General features: G+C 39.1%; 1 non-coding gene across 1 annotated transcript; it reads left to right on the top strand.

The window, feature by feature from the left end:
* The first annotated feature begins 334 nt into the window (after positions 1-334).
* On the top strand, positions 335-441 carry LOC141625040 (small nucleolar RNA R71). Its single transcript, XR_012534840.1, has one exon. It is a non-coding gene; the product is annotated as a small nucleolar RNA R71 (small nucleolar RNA).
* Positions 442-4,684: the final 4,243 nt, after the last annotated feature.

Raw genomic sequence — 4,684 nt, forward strand, 5'->3', positions numbered from 1 at the left:
TGAAGCTTGAACCACTTCCTCTATGGGTGGCCCATGTGAGGTTGTGGCTTGGTGCACTTGGTTTCTTTGTAGATTTTCAAGTTGTTTTGTGAGTAAGTCGAGCTTAGCATTTGTCTCAGAGTTGGAGGGGTTCTCCTTAGGGAACTTGTCATTCCTTCTTAGCATGTTTCCTCTTGACCCATAGTTTGCTTCTGAATCTACCATTTTCTTGATTAATGTCGTGCCTTCTTCATCATTCAAGTGATCAAATCCTCCGCCCTCGGAGGCATTTACCATTTCCTTAGTCCTAGGTAGCAATGTTTGAAAGAATGTTTGAGTGATGTACCATTCCGGGATTCCATGATGGGGACAACTTGCTATTAAGTCTTGATATCGGACCCAAGCTTCACCCAAGGACTCCTCGTCTTCTTGTTGAAAAGTATGAATCTCATTACGGAGCATAGCGGTCTTGGACGACGGGTAATATTTAGCCATGAATGCTTTAGCCAAGGCGTCCCATGTCGTGAAGGTATCCGGAGGGTGAATGTTCAACCACCGGTCCGCCTTACCCATCAATGAAAATGGAAACAACATCATCCTTAGGGTTTCCTCGAATACCCCATTCTTCTTCATCATTGAAACCTTCCTCTTGAACTTTCGGAGGTGAGCATGAGCATCTTCTTCAATATGCCCCCCGAACAAATCCTTCTCAATCAATCCGACTTGGGCGGGATGCATTTCAAAGTTGTTTGGGGCCAAGGTACCAAAATTAATAGGGTTACATGAATCATTATGGTTAGGCCGGTTGTGATCTCGTAGAGCCATTTGTGGTGGAGGATTTGGTATATGAGGGGGTGGTGTTTGAGGTGGGTTATTTGGAATAGGGAAGTTAAGAAAAGGGTTTTCTAGTAGAGTCTCAATTGTGATGTTTGGTTGAAGTGTGGTTGTGGTATCAATATTTTGTGGGGTGTGTGAGTTTGGTTGATCAATGTTTGCTTGTGGAGGGTTCCGAACTCTATCAAGGGTCCTTGTCCTCAAGGTTCTAAAAAGCCTCTTGGGGTCGGAATTGAAGAGTAGAGCTTGGTCGTTCCTTCTAGGCATGCACTCAATAAACCGTTAGTCTCCTAGTGTCTTTACACACTAGGGGAGAGCAAGAAATCACACACTCTACAATGAAACACACAACTACTAAAACAAACTAACAAGTGAGATAAGACTAAAGCTAAGACTCTTGATAAACTAAATATAACCTAACGCCATCCCCGGAAACGGCGCCATTTGATGAGTAAGATGTAGGTAGGGTCAAGTCTCTTATCACCAACAATTATTTAAACCCAATTTAGTGTATAAATCAGGGTCGAACCACGAGGATGGAGGGGTTTCTACTTAGCCTAAATGGGAGTCTAGTCTAGTCTAAAATGAAAGGAAGTGAGTTGATTTAAACTACTAGTTGTAACTAATGCAAGCAATTGAGAGAAAAAGTATACGATTGATTAAAGGCTAGGGCTTTCGGGTTCATCTAAATGGTCTAAGGGGCAAACAAGATGATTTAAAGGGTCCAAGGTGAGAGTTTATCCTAGGATGGTGACTCAATGTCTTGATTATCCTAAAGGGTGACTACTAACTTTCATTAAGAATCACACCTCTCTTAAGCAAACAACAAGACCACCACAAACTTTCATTCAATGGAGGAATTAAGCAACAATGAAAAAAAAGGCACAAGCTTTCACTCATGCAAATAATCAAACACCTTGTGTGCAAGCTTAAGAAAGATAAACAATTCACCAAAACCCCAAATAATCAAACAATCATGCCCAATAATCCCATTTAGACTCCCCCTAAACCCTAGAAAGATTACTACTCACTCATGTTCAAATTGTTCAAACAAACAAATGAAAAAGAACAAATAATCAAAAGAGAGGACATGGTAAAGATTTCAACAATGATAAAAGACAAGTTAAAATGTAAACAATTGATTAAGCAAGTAATAAGAGAAGAGATGTACCAACAAAGAGTAAAGATGATTGATTTGATTGAATTAATGAAGAGAATCTTTCAATATCTCCCAATACAATCCAAAAAATCAAATGTAAACAATTGACAAATACTACTACTAAACTAATTTTACTAAATGATTAATAATAATTAATATTGATTAAGGGAAGATTAATGCTGTAATTAGGGAAAGATTGCATAAATTAAGGAAAGTTTTCAGATCTAGGGTTCTGTGTCGAAAATGAATAAGGGAGAGGTATTTATAGTTTTACAATAATTTAGGTCAAAAATTACAAGGAAGTTCAAAACGCGGAGAAGGGAGTTTGAGCCGGCCAACCGGCCGCCGGTCTGGACACCGGCACAAAACCCGCTGGAACTTTTGGTGTCAATTTAATTCGTCAGGTGTGGTGAGCCGGTGGGCCGGCTGCCGGCTCTGGACCGGCTCAGGGGAGGACTTCCAGCCGGTTGATCGGCTGCCGGCTAGCCGGCTTGGAGTCTTCCTTCACCTCTTCATCTTCAATGCTCGTATATGGGACTCTCAGCCGGTGGACCAGCTGCCGGCCGACCGGCCGGGAGTCCTGCTTCTTTTCTCTTCACTCTCCTCTTCTATGCATGCCTTGTAAGCTCCTTAGATAGCTCCCTTAGCCCTCTTCCCTATGCATAACCTGCAGTGAGGAACATAAACTTCATAGTACGAGACTAAAGCTACAAAATGGGGCTAAAAGGGTCAAAAACCGCGTATGATCGGGAAATATGCGTAGAGGAAAAGGATGAAATTGACACAAAATGGGCACTCATCAACTGTCAAAACGACCGTAATGACACCTAGACAACAACCATTAGGTAGACAAGAGTGTACTAGTTACCTTTATTAACCGATTTACAAAACATCATAAAATCGCGACATATGCTAAACATGTGGCCCAATCATCACTGGGTGTTTGGCGGGAGGTGCAGAAATGAGGTATCTACAGTTTGTGGTTGTTGGTATGTTTGGGCGTGTCCCGGTACCAGTGTGGTTGTCGGTATGTCTGGGCGTGTCCCGGTACCGTGGAGGTGGTTGTCTGATAGCGTCTCATTCACATTAGTAGTCATGTTGCATATTCCCACCCTTGAGTCGTGTCGCACCTTATTTGCTTATTGAAACTGACATTTGTGTGTCTGCGTAATTGTCACCTGTCTCTTTTGGGGTGGCCTGTGTTGATCCATATGATGTCCTTTGGTCATATGGGGAGCAAGTTAGGTATAGGTTGTTTGGATAGTACGCGGGAGATGGGACGATCTTGATGAGTCACGAGACGAGTGTAGTCAGTTAGTTGAGTATAGTAGCCATGAGTTGTATTTTATTCATTAGTTAATGGTTTGTAATCACTAAACTTATCATTTATAATAAATGTTTCTTTATTGTATCTCCGACTCACCGCCTCGGGAAACCGAGAAAGTAACATCTCCCAATTACCTTGACCGGATAAGAAGAGGGTGTTATAGTAACTTCATAGATTAACATGTTTCTTTTAGTCCATAAAAAGTCTAGGCTATTCTTAAGGGAGAGTGAGGATTTCACTTCATAAGTTTGAAAGAAATTTTATTATAAAACACACACATTGATATTAGCTCATTGTTTATATAAGACCATCCTCGACCACGAGGAATGGACTCCTTGAAAAATCGAGGAAGAGCAAAGTTGAGGAAGTAAAGTTGCCCAACCATGAATATAATGCAGCGAATAATCGAGGAAGGAAGCGCACAGTGAAAAAGCGAGGAAGGAAGCGCACAACGTTAAGACCAAATTCTACCGCTAAAATATACTTCCTCCTATTCTACATGACTGTCCCAGTTTCCATTTCCGTCTATTCACAATAATGTCCCATTTGTCCGTTTTTGATAAACTTTTATACTTATTTTAATCATTTCAACCTACAACAATACTCCACCTCACCCCACACCAATACTTATTTGAATCACTTCACCCACAATAATACCTCACAATACATTCCCTCTCTCCAATTACACCACTCCACCATAATACTTTACATTATTTAACTCGCTTTCTTAATTCTTGTGCCATTTCAACAACGAGACAGTTATCCAGAATAGGAGGGAGTATTTTTTTACACAATTCAAGGATTTCAAAGTGGGGGACCCACTTTTTGTGGAGGATTATTTTAGTCATGTTTGTATTTTGTTAACTATTTTGTCTTCAAAATTTATTTTCCCTAATAATTAATATGTAATTAGTTTTTTTTTTTTTAAATAATTACACTATAATTTTTATTTTTATTTTCTCTACAAATAGGTAGTAATATTGATATATATCCACACTTTTCCTTCTCTTTCTTTTTTGATTTTCTTTACTCTCTTACCTATCTTTTTTTGTTGACAAAAAAAACGTCTTAGAAAGTATGTCTTTTATGTTTTAGAAATTGTTTTAGAAAGTATGTTTTCTTAACGAAAAAAATGTCTTAAGTTTTTTCTTATAATAAAACCGAACTCGATAAATTATCAAGTTGAAAACCCGGACAAATTACCTCAAATAGATTTTAATATAAAAAATATGTAAGGTACGTTAAAAGTAAGAGAGATAAATGATGAAAGAGAGTGGGATGAGGAATAAGAGTAAACTAGTTTTGATTCCCATGCAATGCACAGGAACTATTAAGGCTAGTCTTATGGTATTTTTCTTTATGGCAATTATAGAGGAGAAGGTAAT

Source organism: Silene latifolia, chromosome X, assembly GCF_048544455.1.
Source record: "Silene latifolia isolate original U9 population chromosome X, ASM4854445v1, whole genome shotgun sequence".
In the NCBI taxonomy this organism is placed as follows: domain Eukaryota; kingdom Viridiplantae; phylum Streptophyta; class Magnoliopsida; order Caryophyllales; family Caryophyllaceae; genus Silene; species Silene latifolia.